We start from the raw sequence: 25022 nt of genomic DNA on the forward strand, positions 1-25022 counted from the left end.
ACTCTACGAAGATCTCGAGGTCGAAGAGACACATATGATATTTGTCGGCTGTGTACCAAAAGCTAATGTTTGAAGAGGAAGCTCTATATTTCAAAGTCACAAATCACTACAGACCACTGAGACTGCCCTGGAATAAGACTCTGCCCTTGGCCGTGAGATGTGCACTTTATGTGGCAGGTTAGGTTTGTGATGCTTTCTATAGAATTGTCTGAAGTCAGCCATTAATAAATGAATGTCTCCAGTCCATGTCTTCATGTGGGGTAGGCCGACATTGTGTTCCCTTAGGCCAGAGTCTACTAACGAGACTGCGCAGTATCACAAGAAGCACCCACGCCAGTCAGTGAGCTGTTTTTAGTTAATGATGAAGCTATAACTCTTCATTTCCAAGCTTCCTTCTAAAGGGAATCGGGTCTAAATGTGGGACTTTTCGGACATGACTTATGCTATCAGTGTGAGTTAAAACTTACCAGGCCCATTTTTGTTGCAGAAGATCGGTGTCCAAAAACATCCATCCAGGACGAAAGCTAATTAAAAAAGTATCATACAGACAAAGACAACTTCATACCTCCAAAAATACTTGATAATTTTCAGAATCTCCTTTTCAGTCATCAGTCACGCTGATTTCATGTTATCTTCTAATAAAGCGAGGCGCACAGGCAGCTTGCAACAAGTGTCTGCTGCAAGGAGTGCAGTGCCAGACGGTGCACAGAGGCAGCATGTGCTATGCTCTGTGAACAGCCGGCTGCTTTAACGAGTGCAGACTGAAGAGAAGTGGCAGAAGATGAAGCAGTCTGTCTGGCCAGCAGGCAGGCACTGTGCACGGAGGAACGTGGAACATGTGCCACCTCCCGAAAAAAGCAGTACAACCAATGTGGGATTGTGGGCAAGTCACGTAATCTCCCTGTGCCTAAAGCGAAATGAACATGCCCTTGTGCAATTTAAGTGCTACTTTTTAAATGGCTCCAATAGCTTCTGGTTGAGACTATATAGAAAACTGAGAAAAAGGAAAACATCACGTGAAAACTGACTTTGGAGCAAAGGAGGCGGGAGGAGTAAAAGCGCAGAATGGGAGGCTGATGGTAGCGGGTTAGAATGGAAAGCTGCAGCAAATCTCTTTTTGCAGTTTTATATAGCCCAAACTGGACCTTAGGGTATCAGCACTTTACATGAGCAATAGTTGCATTACAGATGGATGCATTCATTTTTTGGCAGTGGGAGATTGTGAGTGTGAGAAGTTGGCCTGGTGTATAATGCTCACTATTCTAGTGAGCACCTTCTACCAGTCCAAACAACCCTTATGGTGACTGGTTGTAAGTCAACCTTATAGACCAGCTATCCTAGTGGTAGCATGGACAAAAGCAGTCTTAGGCTAAACTCAAGAGGGCATGTGAAGCCAGCTGTTTTACCATATGCAATCCTTTTAATACCAAATGAAAGGACACCACACAAGTTATATATTATAAAATATATGTATTTATTACTAGAATAATCCTCTGTACTCTTTATGAGGGCAGAAGCACAAGCGTTAAACAAAGAACTTCATATAACATACAAAAGTTGCACAAATATGGATAGGCCCTGGTGCCCCCTAAAACCATATACTAAAATAGTGGTATAAGAACCACGTCACAAACAATGGTAAGGCCTAGGGCCTTGAGAATCGCTGGGGCTACACTGGACTAACAGTAGTTAGGACGTGGGAGGCCCACAGGATGCGGGTGCAGTGTCTAAATGCACACACGTGCACCAATACAAGTCAATGGTGCGTAAAAGTTAGAAAGTTGCAGATTTGGAAGTCTTCCGACTGGACTAGAACTTAACCACTTAAAACTAGGGCACTAGGGATGTACATCTCTACAGGAGCACCGTAGTGCTGGCGTTACCTCACCCACAGGAAGCGGGTGCATAGGTGTCAAAGTGTGTCGGGTTTCGTCGTGGAGTTCTATGGAGCCTTGAGGAAAAGATGCTGCAGGCGACCAGGATAGAAGAGTCCGGTTGGATCCAAGGGTGGATCGAAGATGTAGAGTACCTGAAAACAGAGGGGACAGAGTCTGGGTCACTAGCCAGTGACCAGGAAGGAACCAGGAAGGAACCAGGCGATGTCGGGCGCTATCAGGTGGTTGTCGTGAAGCTTTTCTCTGCTGCCACGTAGACCAGGGGGCATCGACTATGACCAGGAGCTGAGCACGGACTGTCCCACGAAGGCTCTCGCTGTCGGCGGTGTCGGCTTCCGGATTGGAGTCAACAGGCCATGGCAAAGGCAACCCACGCAGGAATCGAAGATGGCTTCTGGATCAGACCAGCAAGGTCTGATGGGCTGCTCCTTTTCAGGGGAGCAAGGGCCGGTCTGGAGCAACCAGACCTGCGTTGAAAATTCGAAGGTTCTTCGTCACAGAGGCCACTAGCCAACGGGCAAGTGACCAGACAGACGCGCCGAGCAGGAAAATGCAAAAGGGCCCCACGCAGCACTCGGTGAGTGTGGAGAGGTGATCTTCGGTGCAAAAGCTGCTCGGGGCTGGGGCTTCTCAATCCCCAATGCACAGCTTCGAGGGTGCCTCGGGAGCTGCACGGAAAGCAATTCGCTGGCTTTCCAAGATGGCCGGTCCCAAGTCTCACGTCGCCTCCACGGGTCTCTGCTTTGCTGTGGCTGTGGATCAGGCTGTTGGATGTCTGGGAATCCGGTTCTTGTCGATCTCTGTCGCTCGAGCTCCGGCGGGAGTAGCAACAAAGCAAACCGTTGAGAGCTTGATGGTGCCTGCTTGCACAGGGTGGTCACTCCTTGACCACAAGGGAGATTCTTCAGTCTTCTACGTCGAGTAGGATGTCGAAGGGTCCAGAGTTATGTATCAAAGTTTCAGTCAGGATTATCTAAAGTCTATGGACACAACTCCTACCTTTATTCCAAATCAAGGGGCTGGATTACCTGCTAGGTCCCTCCTATGGGTGGGACCCAGGAAGGGGGTGGTGGCGTCCAGTTTCGCGCCAGAGCTGGGGCTGGAGTGCCTCAGGACCGGTTTGAACTGGGCTATGCATGGGACACCTTGTGTGCCCCAGGCAGCGTCTAGTTTCTTTCAACCCTCCCTGCCCCAATCCACTATCTCCTGTCTGGGGTGGTGCTAGCACCTCCCTGTGACAGGAAACCTTTTGTCCAGGCCTCCCCTGCCGGAGTTTCAGTCAGCAGCAGGAGGCCAGACTTGTGTCTGTGGCAGCAGCATCCATTTTGTGATGCTGAGGCTCTGGTTATTTTTAACCGCGTTTACTGTTAGCAACATGTCTTCTCCCTCTAGAAGAGTGGAATGCTGTGTTAACTCTTGCAGTAGGAACCTCTATTAGCCATGTGTGCGCTCTTAAACTGTTCTTGACCGCCATGTGCTCAGGCAGGTGCGGGCTGCTGTATGAGACGCTATGTTTTTTCTTGCTGCTCAATAAAAAAGATTTAATACTAGAAGGGTGGAATGCTACCCCCGTCGCCAGAACTGGCGAGGGGGTAGTATTCCAAAGTGTATGACACCTTACACGACATGTTTTGATAAAGCCAAACCAAAGTTAGCAATAACCGCGAGGATTATAATTAGGGCTCCCGGTTTTCCGTTTAAACGGATTTTTACATATAAATACAGACGGGAAACAAGTTTACCTTGGTCTCTATTTATATAAAAAACTGGAAAATACTAGTATATTTAGTCATTCACTTCAATAGAATCACACCCCCAACCATCTGATGTCTCCCCCTCCTTAGAGGGTTAAGAGGTGTTAGCCCGGCTGAGACAGCTTCCCTGCGCGCACACAGCCGCACCCGAGTACTTCACAGATCTTTGAAAGACCATTTACATGTTAATGAGGCTTTATTGTTCACCCCTCAGCCCCTGCCTCTTCACTCTGCCGATTGCGAGTGCTTTTAAAACTAAAATGAACTTGCAAACAGGACGCACCCTGAAGTCAGCACCCGATGTAGGGGCCCGGTATCACCGCCCTTGAGCCCCCCTGGCTATAGATCCAAAATAGTCTGCAATTTCAGGCATCAATAAAAATGACCATTCCGGCGATTAATGTTCTTCCCGGAGAGAGACCGAAGCTTCGTCTAGTGCAGGTTCTGACTCATTATAGCACAGAAGGTTAATGTGCCTGCTGGAAAGAACGTGTCCCATTCACAATGATTTGGGGGCAGCCATGGTTCCTGCACACTCATAAGTAGGGGTGTGTGGGGGAGGGGAATCAAACTTTCCTGTGCAGAAGTCTGCCATAATTTTTGTCGCTTTATTTTTTGTGAATATGTAAATAATAACATCATTTTTGCATGATTCAATGTGTATCAATTGGTAGCCCTGACATGATACAAAATAATGCCCCTTCCCCACAGAATATTCTGAGGGGCCCTGAGACACTTCTACGTCACAAATAATCGTATCCTTCTGGTTGACTGGGGGCCCCCAGGAAGGGTGGGCGCCTTCTTGCTCCACAGTGAATGCAGGGGTCTGCATTGTGCCCCGGCTTTGAAGTGCCACTACACTTAGGTCCTGTCCGTTTGCAGACATTTGAAAACTTTTATAGTGCCACAAAGATAAGCAAGTACCATTTAAATGGCTTAACAAATTAGGTTCAGTGAAAGCGAAAGTGGGGTAAATTAACATAATTAACAATCATGTTGAGTAATTAAAATCCTCGTCTGATTTTCACTCAAAAATTAAACGTTTGAAATGTATGCCTAAATTGGCATTCAGTCACGTCTTTACATGCCATTACTACTAGCCTCTCAGTGTGGCAGTAAGGTGTTCAGTGGGGGAAGAGGATGTGGCACCCTGCCGATGGCAGAAACTGCAAGGCTCTGAGACAAATGGCTTGTGATAGCACTTTTAAGCATATTTGGGACATGCTGCAAATGGCAACGTTTTCAGATGAATGTATAGCATAGCATTGACCAATAACAACCGAGCGCATGTGTGCATTCACAATTTAAATAAATGTGGAAAAATACTAGCTGTATCGTTGTCTTTTGCTTGTGACAAAAATAAATGTGGATAAATACAGAAAAAATGCCCAAAAAATAAATATGGATAAATACAGACGGAAATGGCAAAAAAATAAATACCATAAAACCGGGAGCCCTAATTATAATGCACTTAAGAGTATACGGTATGGCAATATCATAGAACAGCTATAAGGACATGGTTCCGAAAGCTGCAGACAGGCTCAGCTCATGCTAGAGCACCATCTCACATAAAATCAAGCACTCTGCCTCCAGGATTGTTAAGGCCTGCCATAGGAGTGACTTATAGGTGCATATGTGTCTACATGTAAAGGTAGATATAGGAATACTATACCTAAGCAAGGGGTGATTACATGACCTTGCCCCAGCTGAGTGATCAGCCAGTTGTGTCAGTTTGGATGGCCAGCCAGGGGTGGCAAAAGATATGCTGCAGCCCCTGGTAGGCCTTGGATGCACCTATGCCCTGGGTACCTATAGTACTCTGTACAGGGGCTCATAAGGTGACCAAACCCAATTGGTGATGTACCTAAAGTACATGGTTGTGAATTTAGAGGGAGAACAGCAGGGCTGTGGGTCTAATTAGCAGGCCCACAGCCACGTTAAGTCGAAAACCAGTGAAGCAAAAAGCATAAAATGGGGTGACCATAGGATAGCAGACCCTACTCTCCTACATAACCCCCCCCAAACGCAGGGACATTAACCTTAACGTTGACCAGATAAGTCTTCATGTTCTAAGTGGAAATACCGGGAGAGACCATCTGCATTGCCATGGTCAGTCCCTGGTCTGTGCTCCACTGTAAAGTCCATCCCCTGTAGGGAAATGGACCACCTGAGTAGTTTGGGATTTTCACCCTTCATTTGATTTAGCCACAAGAGGGGCTTATGGTCTGTCTGAATCTTGAAGTGAGTGCCAAACAAGTATGGTCTCAACTTCTTCAGGGCCCAAACCACAGCAAAGGCTTCCCTCTCAATAGCTGACCAACGTTTCTCTCTAGGGTCAGCCTTCTGCTAATAAAAGCAATGGGCTGGTCTTGACCATCTACATAAAGTTGTGAAAGCACAGCTCCCACCCCCAACTCAGAAGCATCTGTTTGGACAATGAACTCTTTGGAGTAGTCTGGACTCTTTAAGATAGGTGCAGAGCACATGGCCTTCTTCAGGTCATCAAATGCCTTTTGACAGCTAACTGTCCACTGAACCTTTTTTGGCATCTTTTTGGATGTCAGATCATTGAGTGGTGTCACAATGGACCCATAATTCTTGACAAATTTTCTGTAGTACCCAGACAGGCCCAAGAAAGCTCTGACCTGTGTCTGGGTGGTTGGAGGAACCCAGTCCTGTATGGTCTGGATCTTACTCTCCAGTGGTTGAACGTGACCCCCACCTACAAGGTGGCCCAGGTACACAACCTTACTCTGCCCTATCTGGCACTTTGTTGCCTTGATAGTTAGGCCTGCCTTTTGCAGGGCCTCTAAAACCTTCTTCATGTGGATCAGGTGATCCTCCCAGGTGGAGCTGAAGACAGCAATATCATCAAGATAAGCTGCACAAAAGTCATCCAAACCAGAAAGGACTTGGTTCACCAACCTTTGGAAAGTGGCAGGTGCATTCTTCAAACCAAAGGGCATCACCACAAATTGATAATGACCTCCAGGGGTTGAGAAACCTGTTTTGGCCTTGGACTCATCAGCTAACCTGATTTGCCAATAGCCAGCTGTCAAATCAAATTTGCTCAGAAATTTGGCAGAAGCCAATCTATCAATGAGCTCATCTGCTCTTGGAATGGGGTGAGCATCTGTCCTAGTGACAGCATTGAGACCTCTATAGTCCACACAGAACCTCATCTTTCTCTTACCATCTTGGGTGTGAGGTTTTGGTACAAGGACTACTGGGCTGGCCCAGGGGCTCTCTGATGGCTCAATTACTCCAAGTTCAAGCATTTTCTGCACCTTAGTCTTTATACAGTCCCTGACATGGTCAGGTTGCCTGTCGATCTTACTCTTCACAAGCAGACTGTCACCAGTGTCCACTTCATGGGTGCACCAGTTAGTCTGACTAGGTGTTAATGAAAACATATGTCTGTGAGCCTGTAGAACTTGTCTGCAGTCCCATTGCTGCTGGTCAGAAAGGCTGCCTGCCAAGGCTACTCCATCCACTGAACCATCATCAGGGTTTTGGGATAACAGGTCTGGAAGAGGGTCACTCTCTTCCTCCTGTTCCCCATCTGTAGCCGTGAGTAAGCCCATGTCTGCCCTGTCCACATAAGCCTTCAATCTATTGACATGGAGCACCCTGTGGGGGCTCCTAGGGGTGCCAAGGTCCACCAAGTAGGTGAACTCTCCCTTTTTCTCAAGTATGGTGTGGGGTCCAGACCATGTGTCTTGGAGGGCTGCTGGAGCCACTGGCTCCAACACCCACACCTTCTGTCCTGGCTGGTACTCAGTCGGCACAGCCTTTTGGTCATGCCAAGCTTTCTGGAGTTCTTGGCTGGCCTCAAGGTTTTTGGAAGCCTTCTCCATGTATTCAGCCATCCTGGAGCGGAGACCAAGTACATAGTCCACTATGTCAAGTTTAGGCTTTTTGCGAGGTAACTCCCATCCTTCCCTCACAGGACACAGGGGTCCCCTTACAGGGTGCCCAAACAAAAGCTCAAAAGGGCTTTTGTGGGACCTCTCTGTAAGCAAACAGAAGGCAGGGTAAAAGGATGTCCCATCTTCGCCTAAGCTTTTCAGGTAACCCTTTTATCATCCCTTTGAGGGTCTTGTTGAACCTTTCAACCAGCCCATTGCATTGTGGATGGTAGGGTGTAGTGAATTTATAAGTAACACCACACTCTTTCCACATAGCAGTCAAATATCCTGACATGAAGTTTGCACCTCTGTCAGAGACAACCTCCTTTGGAAAGCCCACTCTGGAGAAAATTCCAAGTAGGGCCCTTGCCACAACAGGAGCTGTTGTGGTCCTCAGGGGAATAGCTTCTGGATACCTGGTGGCATGATCCACTACCACCAGTATAAATCTGTGCCCAGAGGCTGTTTGGGGGTCCATTGGGCCAACAATGTCTATCCCCACTCTTTCAAAGGGTACTGCCACCACAGGTAGAGGTATGAGGGGGGGGGTCTTGGTTGTGCCACCTGATTTGCCACTGGCTTGGCAGGTCACACAGGAGCGAAAAAACTCTGGCCTAAGTGTCCTGCTAGAGGAATATCATGGGCCAAGGTTAGAAGGAAGCCCCTAAATTGCAGAGGTATAACCAACCTCCTGGTAGCACCAAGCTTGGGGTCTCTAGCCTCTGAATAAAGGAGCCCATCATCCCAATATACTTTATGGGTACCTTGAGCATTCCCATCAGCCTCAGCAGCAGCCTGCTGTCTGAGGGGTTCAAGAGAAGGACAAGTTGACTGAGCCTGCCCCAGATCTGCCCTTGAGGGTCCCCCTGTCCCCAGAAACTCAACCTGATCAGGTTCAAGCTCTTCCAGGACAGTCTCCTCTTGGATCACAGAATCATCCTCCTGAGAGGGCTGATCCTCAACCTGGGGCAAGGGGGAAGGCACTGCCTTAACCCTCTTGCTCTTTCTCTTGAGTTGTGTCTGGTCTATAGTTTCAAGATTCAGCACAGGTTCAGGTAGGCACTTCTTGGCCTGGGACCTGGTTACAGCAAGGACATGTGCTGAAATACCTAGAATCTCTGCATGAGTCCTATACTCCACTTCTGACCATACTGAATCCTCTAGGCCATTGCCCAAAAGACACTCAACTGGGAGGTCTGCACTCACCACAACTCTTTTGAGGCCAGTTACCCCTCCCCAGGAGAAATTAACAACTGCCACACTATGTGTAGTAGTGACCTTGCTAGCATTGGTCACTAGGTAATTATCACCCAGTACAATCTGTCCAGGGTCCACAAAGTTAGGTGTCACCATAGTGACACTGGCACACGTGTCCCTGTAGGCCTGAGCCACTTTTTCATTAATCAAAGGTGTCTGCCTGTACTTGCCCAAAGTATTGGGACTCACAGTAGTGGACATAGCCATGTCCACATCACAGATCAGAACAGCCTGAGTAGGGATCCTGACTAGGCCAGAATCCACCTCAGTACCCATGGTTAACCCCACTATAGCCTTGGGATGGGAACTACCACTGCTGACTGTACTAGGGGGTGCAGGCGCCTTACGGGCTGCAGTGGCACGGGCTGTACCTTTCTTAGTGCACTCACTAAACCAGTGAGAGACTGACTTACAGTAATTGCACCAAGGTTTCTTTGGTCCATCATTCTTCTTCTTTTTCTTTCCATTTTGGGACCCCCCTCATTAGTAGTATTTTGGGGGCCTGAAGAAGACTTCTGGTCTTTTTGTTTTTGATCTCCACCCTTCTGGTCTGCCTTTTTCTGATCACCTCCATGGTTCTGGGGTTTCTGCTTAACCCTGGTTCTGACCCATTTGTCTGCCTTCTTTCCCAATTCTTGGGGAGAGGTCAGATCTGAGTCAATCATGTGTTGGTGCAACAACTGGTTCTGGCAATTATTAAGGATCTGTTCTCTCATTATTAGATTGTACAATCCTGTATAGTCTGTAACTTTACTTCCCAGTAACCAACCTTCCAGAGCCTTAGTGGCACAATCAACAACGTCACTCCAGTCCTGAGTCTGAGCTTTTTGGGTATCTCTGAACAACAACCTGTATTGCTCAGTGGTTAGGCCAAACCCATCAATAAGAGCAATCTTCAGGACAGTGTAGTTTTTAGCATCCCCAGGGCTAACAGTGAGAAGCTTGTCTCTTCCTTTTTCTGAAAAGGAGAGCCGCAAGATTGCTGCCCACTCTCTCCAGAGCAGTCATCCATTTGTGGATGTCCTCCCCATCTTTGTAGGGGGGCACAATCTTGCTCAGGTTTCTATGTTCATATGACCTGTCTCTATCCTTAGGGATATTGCTGCCACCAGTGGAATCTAATCCACTTAATTTTTGCTCCCTTGCTAAAGCAAGTTTAGCTTGGGCCAGGGCTGTTTACTCTTTCTCTTTCTGAAGTTGGACAGCTCTCATCCTAGCCTCATGTTCATTTCTCTGGAGGGAAGTCATTCCCCTTTGAGAACCCCTTGAGGCATTAGAAAGGAGAGACTCCCTGGAAGGGGATCTTTCTCTTCTATTGCCTGGATTAAGTCTACTATTAGGTCTGGGGAGGTGAATCCCCTCTCCATTCCCATGTAAACTTAGGTTAGCCTGGCTTAGCCGCCTGACTTGAACCTGGCCCTCCCCTCCATCATCTGATTCATCCTCATCTACCTCCTCATCTTCTGGGGTGATGGTCTCATCATCTATGGGGGTTACTCCTTCTCCTGTATTACTTGAGGGGCCTGCAGAAGACTTCTCAAGGTCAGCTGTCTCTAGGACATGTATCAGGATGGGGATGGTAGGGTTGTGACCCCTTTTCAACCTCCTTGAAGTGCACAAGGCACTCAATTCTCGGAAGCTGAGTTTTTCATAGCTGGAGGGTGCCCTGGGAGGGTCACTTTCCACAGGTAGAGAACTGGATTGTTCACCTGTGCCAGACATGACTAGTGAGGTGTGGGTGTGTGCACCTACCTACACTAAGTGTTTTCCTACTTGAACCTTACTAGTGAGTTGTAGTCAGGGTGTGCTAAGCCCTTTGGTCTACAACTACTAAGTTCAGTAGAACTTAAGTATTTAAAGCTTTGTTTATATGTACCTATGGTACTTGATGTGATCTTTCAAATGATATTGTCAAAGATTACAATTGGTAAAACAACAGCAAGCTCAAATCCCACCGCTGCCACCAATGTGAGAAGTTGGCCTAGTGTATGATGTTCACTATTCTAGTGAGCACCTTGTACCAGTCCAAACAACCCTTATGGTGATTGGTTGTAAGTCAACCTTATAGACCAGCTATCCTAGTGGTAGCATGGACAAAAGCAGTCTTAGGCTAAACTCAAGAGGGCATGTGAAGCCAGCTGTTTTACCGTATGCAATCCTTTTAATACCAAATGAAACAACACCACACAAGTTATATATTATAAAATGTATGTATTTATTACTAGAATAATCCTCTGTACTCTTTATGAGGGCAGAAGCACAAGCGTTAAACAAAGAACTTCATATAACATACAAAAGTTGCACAAATATGGATAGGCCCTGGTGGCCCCTAAAACCATATACAAAAATAGTGGTATAAGAACCAGGTCACGAACAATGGTAAGGCCTAGGGCCTTGAGGATCACTGGGGCAACACTGGACTAACAGAAGTTAGGACGTGAGAGGCCCACAGGATGCGGGTGCAGTGTCTAAATGCACACGCGTGCACCAATACAAGTCAATGGTGTGTAAAAGTTAGAAAGTTGCAGATTTGGAAGTCTTCCGACTGGACTAGAACTTAACCACTTAAAACTAGGACACTAGGGATGTAAATCTCTACAGGAGTACCGTAGTGCTGGCGTTACCTCACCCACAGGAAGCGGGTGCATAGGTGTCAAAGTGTGTCGGGTTTCGTCGTGGAGTTCTATGGAGCCCTATGGAGCCTTGAGGAAAAGATGCTGCAGGAGAGAAGAGTCCGGTTGGATCCAAGGGTGGATCGAAGATGTAGAGTACCTGAAAGCAGAGGGGACTGTAGTGTAGTTCCTATATTCCCAATAGGCTCTGCGCATTGGAATAACATAAACGATAGTTTAGACGTAGGACTGAGGTCATCTAGGTCTCTACTGAATATGTTAGACTTAATTAGGTATGCCAGCTAGCTCAGAGGTCACTAGAAACTTTCTCGAGTGAATAGGAAGGAGTTAACTTTCCCGAATAGACAAGAAGGGATTAGTTTCTGACAACCGCATAAACATGACAACTTTGCTCCCCCAGAATAAGGAGTATATCTCCAGAGTCGTGGAAAACAATAGACAACTATTTCACTCAGTCAATCGTGCATGCTTAGTTTCACCAGGAGTGCATAGAAATAGAGAGACGGGCGTTTTCAATAAAAGTTGTTATTTATTGAGCAGTCTTCTTTCTCATGCAAGAAAAGTGAGTTGCCACAATTGCAATACTTGTCATAAAGTAAAGTGCGTACAGTAAAAGGAGTATTATGAAATAATACTGTAAAAGCATGGTACAGTTTCTAAGCCATACCGTGTTTAAAATAGATAAAATATATACATACATAAAATCATTGACTAAACGTACTCAACTGGTGCTTCTAAGATACGCCTACCCCGGTGTACCTAACCTAAGCCTAGTACGTGGGAAGGAGTAAGTGAGCTGCAGTTTAAGTTAAGTTAGTTTTTGCCAAGAATCTGAATCAAGAATTCTCTAAGGATCTAATCAGCTCCGTACCTTGGTTATAGAATGAAGGAGGTCTTGTATCTCGTTCTCAGGACTCGATCTCCCAGAAACCCGCAAGGGTGACTGGAAACACTGGGGCTGGATTTCTCGGCAGGAGAAAAGACAGCGTCTCTCTCAGTGCATCAATGGGAGGGTCGGCTTCCTTCGGCTCTCGTTACAGCTGGGCTTCGGGTAAGTATATAGCCAATCTGCTCCAAACCACCGTGTGTTTGCTTAAGGCAAATGTTGGTATATTTATACCTGGAAGGTGCCGAGTTTGACGTAAGGTTGGACATAAGACGTCACTAAGAACTTACAGTTCTTTCAGGACTCCAGGAGTTCTTGGGCAAATCAAAACAAAAGCAGGGGGAATTCCCGGGCTGCTGGAGGCTTGGTTTGTTTAAATAACGCGTTGTACTTTCTAGGAGTCTATGGGAGTAGCCTTGCCGTATTTGTACTGCATTGGCTATGACTAAATATGGATATGATTCTTATGCCTTTATAAGGATATGATTTGTTATAACCACGTAAGGGCATAAATCAGGAATATTTAAATAGGGTCCTAGATACGTTCACAACACCCACTCCACGTATTAATGTCCATCATTACTAAATACTAAGCAATACTAAACATATAACGATGCATGTGTTTTCCAACCCACCCCAAAATACATAACTTGCATTTGAAATGGTATATGGTGAATACACGAAAAATGAGTATTTGTACTGTACGTTTTTCAAGCAGTGGTATCATTCAGAAAATGTATACATAAATATTGGCTGAATGAATTGCGAAAGTTACATTTATGAAATGGCTCTTAATACAGAAGAGAAGGTCGAGACCATTTCATCACATATTCATACAAGACTGTACATGTGCTAGAGGCTGAATCAAAATATTGTCTCTAGAGTTTCAAAATAGAAATCTTGTTCTCTAAGAATAGTTCTACTTTAAGCAGAGTACCATGTGCCAAAAAAAGTAAATATTTTGGAAATGGAAAAATAATTTCGCTTTCAGGGGAAAAAATAGTTCCAATTGTTTTCAGTAGTGTTGTTTATCAAAACTGAAGGCCAAATTCAGAGTTCAGGGAACGCTGTGTGCTCGTTGTTTTAAAAGTTATTCTCGTTGTTAGGAGAGAACATCAAATCAGACAGGCTGGCGAAAAATTGGTCTACAACAGTAGGTGAGAGTTCGACTAAGTTTGAAAAAGCTGAAATAGTGCATATGTGAGAATCATTGCCATCATCGATGTCTGGATCAGCAATGCTCACAGAAGGTTGTACCTGTGTGGTGCTGCTTTCATCTCGTACTTCACCGCCACCTAATCGTAATGGTGAAGTCTCAACGAATGCCGTCATCAGAATAGGTAGCCGCTGGGGCCAACACGTTGCATGAGCCGTTGCCGAACCAAGCAAAGTATCGATATCCATAGGTACTGCTGATGGTAGTGTAAGACAGACGTCCAACACGCATTCTTCTCCGCATAGCAGGCATCAAAGCACAGGTAAGATGCAATCTTGCCAGATTGGTCTGAATGAAAGAAACCAGGTAGTATTCAGATCTCTTAGCTTCGCCAAGCCGAGGACATTAGTAATCCTTTCTCGGTATCTCATCGCTAGGATCGTTTCTTCCATTGTAGCCTGAGTTTTGTCTGTGACTTGACTTGCCATATCGGAGCAGAAGGAACAAAAATAAAATTCCTGCTACGAGTCCCAAAACAAGAGGCAGGCCGCCGAACACAGAGTGCATAAATACGGGAAGATCTTCAGGACTGCTTCAAAGGGTGCTAATAGTCCCGAAAAAATTGTCTTAAATACATGTGCGATGCCACTGGTATCAGACATGTTTAAGATTTGACCTAACATTTCTACGAAATGCACGGGGCAATTAGTCGATAATAGTGTATGTATCTCTGCCGCTGTCCTTGCAACTTGCAGATTATACGTCTCTTTGGACGAGGTTAAAGGCACAGTTAACTGTAAAAGAATAGACTTCATTCTGCTTAAAGTATCAATTTGAATAGAAGAGCTATTCAGAGAAGGCCATATTGCTGCCTCCATGTCTGGTTTGCTGTTTGGATACAATACTTACATACAGCAAATGACCCTGGAAGTAACGCTCACGATGTAGGCTATTCCTGGCACCATGCCACAACAGCTGTGGTCACTTATTATAACGTAGCTGCCGTTGGAAAGCTGTCTGAAAAAAGGCTCTAGCTGTGTTGCAGGGGTGCCGTGCAGATGACATGAAAGGTTGTTCGACGAACCTTCGCAGGCTCTATGCAAGTTAATATCTTGACACAGAAGTGTACCGCTTAGTGAATTTTTACAGTTGTTACCACTAAGGAATACTTCTTTTTTCCCTTCACTATAACATCTATGTGTGTAAGGTAATTTCCAGGTTGACTTGATGTATCCTTTACCCAACCTTTCATACAGGCCTGCTGGTATATACTTTGGGCAATATTGAAACTGAAAAGTCGTTATCGGAATTGTGATTGTACCATGTATTATCCATCAATGACAGGTCGTTCTGACATTGTTAATGGTAATTTTTCGATTTTTTTCAATGCTCAGTATCGTATAGTCTGCTCCGTTTTGTGCCAAAGAGATTTGTTTATCAGTAAGGTTAAAGATAGAAAATAATGACGTTGTGTTGATTAGACGCCATGGCACGTAGCCTGAACGCAGGTTTTGTAACGTCCAGCCTAGCTGTACAATAGAACGCAATTGGGACTGGCCATGTTGTAACATTAACATATTCTGTTCTATTATATCAATAGCAGATGATACAATGCTGTCCAGTGAATAAATTCTGGAGGACAGAGTCGTTAACCCATTGTCCACTACAGACAGTGATTTTTCCAAATTAATACGATCAATTTCTCGTATTTTTTCAGCAGTTTCAATTTGCATTACTTTCCCAGCCTCATTGTAAGCTGCCTATATACCGGCGTATATGAAACGTTTTTGACGCTGTTTGCGAGGTCCCAATATGAAATCTCGCAAGTCAGCACCTTCTTTAAGTAAAGTTAAGTGTTGCTTAATTTCCTGCAGTGTAGATTTCTGTAGCCATTGGAGGCATAGTTTTCCTACACTGTATGTTGTAACTATCCCTGGATGTTGTCTCTGGGAATATCTTGGGTCTGGCCTGTTTTGTTTGAACCCCTGTCTCTTGTTCAGGAATCTATCTTGACAGTTATTAATGTCTGTGGGCCAGATCAACCATTTTTTCCAATCAGGATTTGTTCTGTTTTGGTGTAAAATATGGAATATGTCTATCTCCACATCTGTAGTGCTATTACTTTTCAGGTATGGGCTTTGGAATAGACAGTTTGTTCAAGTCCTTTATCTTGGCTAGGCCAAGACAGGTTGTTTGTTGAATGGTGTCATTCAGGAACATTATTTGTTCTGGGATCATGCAGACTCTAAACAATGATTCTAGACCTTGTACCTGCCAATTGTTTGTACCCCAAATGGTTTTTGTTTCAATGTTGTTTTTTCAAAACCAAATGTAGACATTTTTTCATAAAATTTTTCAGAATAAATCAATTTAGTATTTGTCAACATGTTTTTCATTCCGGTCTTATTTAACATTTTGAAATAAAACGTTTTCTGGATTAGTGTTGTTAAACCCTGAGAAGTATGGAAATTTCTCGTAAAATGTTTTCGAGCTGCCTTTTGGCGGTGTTGGGCAATGTTCCCATTGATTATAAGTAAAAACATTTCTAGGATTAGCAGATTTATGCAAATAGTGATGACCATAATGATTATAGCAATACATTTCTTCATAATTTGATGAGCCGTCTAAATAATCATGCTCTGTGAATTTTGCTGACATTTCTAAATCTGACATCATATTATTAATATTTTCAAAGTCCCAATCATCAGAGAAAGTACTTGGTGTCACAAAGTCACTTAATGAAACCTTGAACTGATGTGGATATTTCAAGAGTTCAACCGGGCAATAGATTTCGTAATCAGTAGCGTCCCATGCTACACCACCAGGTATAGGAATGGCTGTGATGTTCACTGAGGATAGTTCTCTTTTTTCAATGTGAGAAGATCTGTGAGACTTTAGGACCAAGTTGATGTTCTGACTTGCTGTGTCCATTGTACTATGTTTTCCATCAATAAATCTACCCAAACTTAAAATCAAGATGAGCCACAGAAGGAGGAAAAGTACACCTAACACAATCCATAATTCAATCCATGGTGAAATCAGATATGTTTCTTTGAGTTGATGAAAGAGTTCAGTCATTTTTTGTTTAAAAGTTTTTGTTGCTGGCGTTTCTTTTTTTCACAACTGATTTTATTGATTCATTAGACAGAGAGTCAAGTACAGTTTTCCACAAACAGGAATATACTGTCAGGAGGCAAAGCATAGTTCAATACACGTACAGTCTAATCAAGCAAAAGAGAAGAGGACAAAGAAAATGGAAGGAAACCTCCCCCCCATCCACCCCCCGCCACCCCAACTACCCAACGTCCCAGCTACCCACCCCTTATCCCACCCTAACCCAATGCACGTGATCACGACAGTTCCAACAATTAATCACAGTACAGCAATCATCGAGTGTCACTCTAGGCCTGGAGGTCCTCCAATGTAAGCAACTCATCGTCCGGGGCAGCCGGGGGCTCCAGGGGCAACTCCCTGTAATCTGCCCACCGTTTCCAGATTTTAAAGTGTTTCCGTGGGCACCCCCTGGCTTCAAACACAGGTCGTTCCAATCCCATATAGTAGTCAAGCCCTGCCTTCCAGGCCCCGAGAGGCGGAGCCCGGTCACTCTTCCATGCCTTCGCCAGGTCTCGTTTGGCCACCACTAGACCCAGCAGTAGAAGGTGCCGCTTGTAGATGTTTCCGCCCACATTCTCCAACACATGTAAGAGACCCAACCGGGGAGACCGGGGGAGATCCCATCCCAGCACCTCCGAAAGACAGTTCCAAACCCCGTGCCAGAACCGGGTCAAACCAACACACGACCACACTGTGTGTAGCAGCGTACCTCTCTCAGTCCCACAGCGCAGGCACACAGGGGATGCAATCAGACCCGCCCTATGCAGTCTCTCCCTGGTATAATATGCCCTATGCAGGTATTTAAATTGAATCAGTCGGAGACGTACTGCAGTTGCCGCCCCACGAGGTGATTCCAAGGCCTCCCTCCAATCGTCTTCATCCAGGGGACCAACATCTTTTTCCCAGGAGTCCTTGAGCAGGAGCAAAGAAGCGGCGCAGTGAGTGACCAGGGTTTGATAAATTTGGGACACTTTTTTGTCTCCCAGGTCTCCCATAAAGAGTTTAGCCTCAACTTGGCCGAATTCCGGCAGCTGCTCGAGTCCGACCAGGCTCGGAGCGAGCGCGTGGCGGAACTGCAGGTATTTAAAGAATTGGGATTTAGGCATGTGAAATTCCAAGCTAAGGTCCTGAAAGGACTTATGCGTAGTACCAGTTAGCACGTGTCCAAGGGAAGAGATTCCAATGGAGTCCCAGCCCCCAAAACCCTGCAACGAGGACAGGGCGGGAAGTAGGCCGTTCCCCCACAACGGGGTCTCCGCCGTCAACTTACCCCACCATCCCATACGGCGCAGCGCCTGGCGCCATATCACGAAGACCACCTGTGTGACCCGGGGCAAGTCTTTCCGCAGCCTGGCCGAGTATAGGAGCGTATGGAGCGTGTTGTCACCCATCAGCGAGCGCTCAAGGGCATACGCCGGGTCCCCCCTATCGCCGTACCACCATTCGTTAAGAACTAAGAGGTGGGAGGCTTGATAGTACGATAGGAGGTCTGATGTGGCCAATCCTCCACAGTAAGTGGACAAGAAGCATGTCAGCAGTGCCACCCTGGCGGCGCCCCCGGCCCACAGAAAGCGTCCCAGCACTGAGTTGACCCGACGGAACCACCGTGGGTCTATCCGGTATGGGTGATTCTGTAGCTGGTACAGCAGGCGCGGGAACGCAACCATTTTAAAGATTGCGGAGCGGCCAAAGATCGTGAGAGGCATTCGGGACCATGTCCTGATGTCCGACTGAACCTTCTCCCACACTGGCAGGACGTTACGCTCCCACGCTATGTCAGAGGACTCGGACAGGAAGACGCCCAGGTATTGCAGGCCTCCAGCCGCCACCCGCAGGGCCGAAGCCCATGGGCAGACACCGGAGCCCCCGCCCAGCACCCAAAGGGTGGACTTACGTGGATTGAGGAAGAGCCCCGTCACCTCGCCGAATACGCGCATGATCTCCAGTATACGGGGCCGGACCGGTCAAGGTCTGTAAGAAAGAAGAGGACATCGTCCGCATAGAGCGCAATTCTATCGGAGAGTCCCCCACCCCACACAAAGCCACGAAGTTGTGCATCAATGCGCACCCAGGAAGCCAAGGGCTCCATGGCCAACGCAAAGAGATAGGGGGATAGCGGGCAACCCTGCCGGGTCCCCCTACCTATCGAGAATCTCTCCGAGATCGCCCCGGACACCCGCACAGAAGCGTTTAAATCAGTGTACAATAGTTTGATATAGGAGATAAATACCGGGCCCAAGTTAAGGCGCGGCAGGAGGGCGAACAGGTAGGTCCAGCTGACCGAGTCAAACGCTCGATCTATGTCAGCGAGCAATAGGGCAGCCCGCTCCCCGGAGAACCCCACGGCGTCGATAGCCGCCTGCGCGCGCCGGATGTTGTGCCGTGTCGCCCTGTGGGGCATGAAGCCCGCCTGGTCTGGGTGCACAAGGTCGGCCACGTACGGGAGGAGGCGGTTAGCCAGAGCCTTCGCCAGCAGCTTAGCCTCAAAGTTAAGTAGTGAAATGGGGCGATACGAGTCGTGTCGGTCCGGGGGCCTGCCGGGCTTCTGAAAGACCACAACCTCGGCGTCTCGCCAGTCTGCTGGAATGCAGCACCCGTTCCCTCGCCAACTCCAGCGCCGCCCTGTAATGGGATCCTAGCTGAAGGTGAAACTTCTTATAAAATTCACACGGAAAGCCGCTCGGGCCGGGCGCCTTCCCGGGGTTAAGCTGCCCCAACGCCTCTCCCAGCTCCTCCGCCGTGAGGGGAAGGTCAAGGGATGCCTTGGTGTCTTCAGAAACAGCCCGGGGGGGCAGATCTGCTATAAATGTATCAATCGCATCTACTGGGAGGCAATCCCGTTGCGCATAAAGGTCAGCGTAGTAGCGAGCAAAACTCGCCGCCAGCGCGGCTGGGTCTGTGATAGAGACTCCCTCTCCGTCCGTGAGTCCCGGCAGCGTAATAGGTTGCATGACGCGTTGACATAGCCTGTGTAGCATGGCACAGGACTTATCACCCCACTGATACACCCTACTCCGCGTGGCCAACCACGCCTGCCGTGCTTCGTCCATCAAGACAGATGCGTAGGTCTGCTGCGCCTGTAGGAGCAACCGGACCGCAATCCCGTCCCCCTCCCTCAGGCATCGCTGTTCCAGATGTTCGACCTGCGCCGCCGCCGCAACGATGGCCTCCCGACGACGCCGACGGGCGGCCGCGCACCATGCTATATCCACCCCTCGCAGCGTAGGTTTCATGGCCTCCCAGACCGACGCCGCATCGACGTCCCCGACCAAGTTCTCCCGCCAGTACTGGGCGATCGCACCGCGCATGTGCTGAACATAATCTGCTTGTTGGAGATGCCACGAGGACATTCTCCACCGGAACGGCTGACGCTTCCTATGGAACTCCACCTGTAGCGCAACTGGAGAGTGGTCGGACAGTCCCCGCGGCAGAATCTTGACTTCTCTCACTCTATCAAGGAAGGCCCCTGGCATAAAGACGTAGTCCAGGCGAGAAAAGGAGCCATGCACGGCAGACACATACGTATATTCTCTCACTGTGGCATGCATATGTCTCCAGACATCTACCCAGCCCAGGCCCTCAACCGCCGCATACAGTCTGGTAGGGGCCACCGCCGCTACTGTACCCTGCAGTCGCTTACGATCCATACAAACATCCATGACGTCATTCCAATCACCGCCCAGCACAGCCAGGGAATCCGGGATATCTGCCCACACCTCAAACAGCCGTTCAGCCAGAGCCCATTGCAGCGGGGGGGGGGGGGGAGCATACACACTTCCAAACACCACCGGTTCAGCACCAATCATACCCTTAATAAATACATAACGGCCCTGTGTGTCCAGCCATTGTCGCTCGTGAGTATAGGCCAGTCTGCGTTGAACGAGAATGGCAACCCCCCTCGAACCTCTGGAGAACCCAGCATGGAACACCTGTTGGTAACCAAATCTCTGCAGGCTCAGCACCTTCGTGCCCATCATGTGCGTCTCTTGCAACAACAAGACATCGGCAGCCTCCCGCTTGCCCCAACGCAAGACCGCTCCCCTCTTAATTTTGTCCAGCATTCCCCTGACGTTCCAGCTTAATATTCTCATTGACTCCCTAGGGAGTCCCACAGACGGTAGATCAGCCATAGTCAAGGTGGAAATGACCCCAAGGACCCCAGCACCCAGTCAAGACACTCCTTGCAAGGAACGGTACAGCTTCAGTAATCACGCGCGCTCCCCCCCCGGCCACCCCAACCCCCTCCCCCAGCCCCCCCCCCAACACCCCTTCCCCAACACCCCAACCCCTGGAACCAACCCCCACCCCTACGCTCCACAGAACTCTGAAGCATCTGTCGCGGCATGGGGAGCCTCAGGCCCAAAACAGAGAGCCCAAGGCCAACCATACCAATGGATCCCAACTATCCCCTCTAACAATGAACTACCTCCTCAGGGCCAACCCCCAACCGTGGGGATTAGGCAGCCCGGCAGATTCAGCACCCCGAGCCCACAACACCTCCCCCCATCAACATCAGTCTATGACACCACGGCAGTTCAGCTGCAGTATTACAAACCAGGGCAGGCCTGGCCACAATCCGTGGAGCGTCACAGCACCATGTGCTTAATGAACAGGTGATCAGGGATTCACAACCCATCTTCAAGGCGACCCCTCTTAGTCCTCAACAGCCGGAGGAACACGCACGCACAAGAGTTCAATTTTCTCTTCCGGACTGGTCAGTGTCAGGTTGTGTCTCGTCCGGCTGGCCGTTGCGAGTGAGGGACCGTTTCCGAGATCTGGAGTTCCTAGAACGCTTGCCCTTGGTGGTGGGATCGCCCCTCTCCGGCGAGGACCCACGCGACGGGCCGGACCCCAAGCCCGGCTGGGCGTGTGGCCGGATCCTAACTGTCTCGTCCGTCCATCGGAACACCTCCTCCGGGGAATCGAAGAAGTGAGTTTTTGACTGGAAGATGATCCGCAGTCGGGCCGGGTAGAGCAAGGAGTATTGTATCTTTAAGCCGCGCAACTTGGCTTTCGCATCCATGAAGGAATGGCGCTGCTGCTGTACGAGTCTAGTGTAGTCCGGGAAGATCATAATTTTGTGGCTTTCGAACCGAAGTGTCTCCTTGACCCTAGCTTCCCGTAGGATGACGCCCTGTCGTGGTAGTTCAGCAATCGGGCTATGACCGGACGAGGACGCTCTCCAACCGGTGGTTTTGGCATCAGGGCTCTGTGGGCGCGTTCGATCACGAAGCATCGCGACAGGGCGTCAGGGGGAAGCCAGCTCTCCAGCCATTGTGTCAAGAAGCTATCCATATGGCCCTTCTCGCAATCCTCTGGAAAGCCCACGAAGCGCAGGTTGTTTCTGCGCGCCCGCCCCTCTGCGTCCTCCACTCGGAGCGCCAAGCTCTTTTGGATTTTTTCCATGGCAGCCACCTTCTGTTTCAGTGTCCCCACATCACCCTCCACTCCAGTGATCCTAGTCTCGGTCTCCGCTATGTGGGCTACAGCATTGCGAAGGTCCTGTCGCAGCAGAGTGACATCAGCCCCAACCGCTCCTATTTTAGCGTCTAGCATGTCCCGCGACTGGGTAATTGCCGCCATCAACGCCGCATTGTCGGGTCCTGCACCCTGGCCACCCCCGGAGGCACCCGGCCCTCCACTAGGCCCGGTAAATTTGTCTATGGGTCCCTGCTTGGTGGTCCCACTCCCTCCACCGCGCCTGGTCATGGTTGTGCAGGTCTGACTCCAGCAGCCAGCAGAGCTCCTCTCAGACAGCAGCAGGACAGGTCGGATAGTGTCTGGGCCTCAGAGTACCGCAATCCACAGGGGGGGTTTTTCTCACCAAAGTCCGGTTTGCCCCGGCCCCAGTACAGTCGCAAAAGCGCAGCCAGGTGGCCGCCGCAGTCTCAACTGGTGCCACCACGCAGCCGACCCGCTGCGGTTCTCTTCCAAGTGTCTGCCTCGGGCACTAGGGGCCCACCACCTCGGCAATCGGCGCCCCAGGACGACCAGGCCGGCTCAGGCCCCGGCACACGCCGTCTGAGGGCAACGCAGAGCGGGACCGAGAAGCTCCTAAGCAGCCGGGGGGGGGGGAGAGAGTCTCAATGTGCCACAGTATCCGCCCCCCTCCGATCACCAGGTCCAGCATCCACCCCCACTGGGGCCGCACATACTCACAGTTAGCACCACAATGCGGCCGCCGCCGCCCCAGCCCCACAGCCCCTCCAGGGGTCCAGACGGCTCTCCAGCAGGGCCCACAGTCGGTCACAGATGTCTTTCTCCGGTCGCGGGGCAGGAGGCTCACTCAGGATGTCAGCGTCACCCTCAGCCGGCAAGCGGGCCGCCCAGGTCACTGTGCAGGTCGGTCCCGGGCCCTTCCACTCGCGATCGGGGAGCTCGAAAATCCAGGCCCCGGTCTCCAGGCCTACACTCAGACCACCGCCGTCTCCCCGCGTCCCACTTCTCACCAGGCCATAGAGGAGGCGGGGGGGAATATCATCAGGTCTCCGATTCCCACTCCGGCACCACAGCTGAGCCAGACGGCACCAAGGATCGCCGACAAGGGTCCGCTACGGGGCGTCCGCCCCGGTGGCCGCCAAAATCGAGGCCCCGGCTGCGCTCGCCAGGACCAGGCCCCCAAGGGCTACAGCAGCTTGCTCGGCGTCTGACGGCGCAGGAGCTCAGACCAATACGCCGATGGGTTCCCCACACCTTCCGCTACCAGCATAGGTCGGCGTGTCGCCTCACGGGTCCGGGGGCCAAGATGAATGTCACAGATTATTGTCGGGCCGGCGGGAGCTCTATCAAGCTACGTCCGCCATCTTCGCCCGCTAGGCCACGCCCCCGTTGCTGGCGTTTCTTCATGTTCACTTGGATCATCAGAAAAGTCATCGAAATTGATGAAGTAGCCAGATGCAGTTCTGTCAATTGTTAGAATAGCTTCCGGATTTTCATTAATCTTTGCACTTGTGTAGTCAGAGGCTACATCATTGTAGATTGGTGTTTCTTGACGAACTGTTGCAATTTGGGTTTCAAGAGGCACACGTTCCATGGCTTTGTTGCATAGTCCTTTTTTATTCACTGCAGGTTTATCAAATTTGATTAGTCTCTCTGTTTGAACCTCTTGAATTGTAGCAAGGTTTGGTCTTCTGCTACTTCTTGGGAGTCCACTGGGCCTACTACTTATTATTGGCCACATGATTGTGGTTTTGCCAGGTCGATTGATACAACTCTGTTCTCCTTTTTACCAGCAAGGGGCGGTAGTACTACTGATCTTGTTCCGCTGAGAGCTAAGACAGGTACTGCTTTTCTGTAAGAAGGCCCAAATTCCTTCTTCACCGCGATCTTTTCTCTGACCAGATCCCCAATCTTTGGAATCCAGACAGGTCTTGCTGGGACAGGTAGGTTTTTCTTCAGTGGCCGTTGGCTTTAGCTTTATGTTACTTAGACTTCTTCTTGTTTCATTTAAGTCCTGTAAAACAGCCAAACGATCTTTGATATCAAAGATTTTTCGTTTCACCACTGAAGTTTGACGATCAAGGTCACTGATGATCATTCTGGTACCTAACAAAAGTTCGTATGGAGTGATAGCTCCTAGAGAATTTCTTGGCAGAATATTAAGACTACGTTGGACACTTGTTAGATGTTTGACCCACCCGTCACCCGAACCTAATACCCTTGCTGTTATAGATTGCTTTATATCATGGTTTTTTCTCTCCACTACCGCATTTCCCTCGGGATGGAATGGACTGGAGTACCGCAATGCAATGCCCATGCTGGTCATGGCCTCCTTGTAAACTCGAGAGCTAAAGGCAGGACCCTGGTCAGAATGTAGCATGCCAATTGCGTATGTGCCGATAAAGACTCGCAAAACTTTTATAACAGTTTGGTGTCAGCCGAGCGCTGGGGCCTCATCTAAATGAATCTGGTCTTAATAATTATGGGATCGCCTTTTTCCGTCTGGATTTTTGCGTATAGATAGCCTAATGCTTTCTAATAAAGGTGTCTGGTCCGGTTCACAACTGCGATCTCTATTGCAGTCCTGACAATTCATTGCAAAATTGTAAATTTGCACGTTCATCCCCGGCCACCAGTATTGTGATTGTAATTCTATTAGAGATTTCAAGATCTCTTGGTGCCTCAGACCCATTCCCATGTGTGCTTCTTGAATCAAGTAAGCCCTACTGTTCGTGTTTGGAATTACCCTATCCCCCACTCCAGGGATTTGAGCAAACGGAACGGAGTTCGCATCAATTATGTATATATTTCCGAGTGGATAATTTAGAGGTAACGCCGCATAGTTGCCTTCCATTGAGGCTTTTACTGCTAGTAGCGTTTCACCGTCTATCTGTTTTTAGAACGCTTTTTTGTGGCTACGGAAGCTGGTTTGACAGCTGCCGCTGTGGCTCTGTTAGCCAATGAATTCCCTGCAACGTGA

General features: G+C 48.7%; 1 protein-coding gene across 2 annotated transcripts in view; it reads left to right on the forward strand.

The window, feature by feature from the left end:
* Positions 1 to 25022, forward strand: part of LOC144763332 (uncharacterized) — a 331587-nt gene that overhangs the window by 158985 nt on the left and 147580 nt on the right. The gene's annotated exons all lie outside the window — the stretch shown is intronic.

Source organism: Lissotriton helveticus, chromosome 6, assembly GCF_964261635.1.
Source record: "Lissotriton helveticus chromosome 6, aLisHel1.1, whole genome shotgun sequence".
NCBI classification, from domain to species: Eukaryota; Metazoa; Chordata; class Amphibia; order Caudata; family Salamandridae; genus Lissotriton; species Lissotriton helveticus.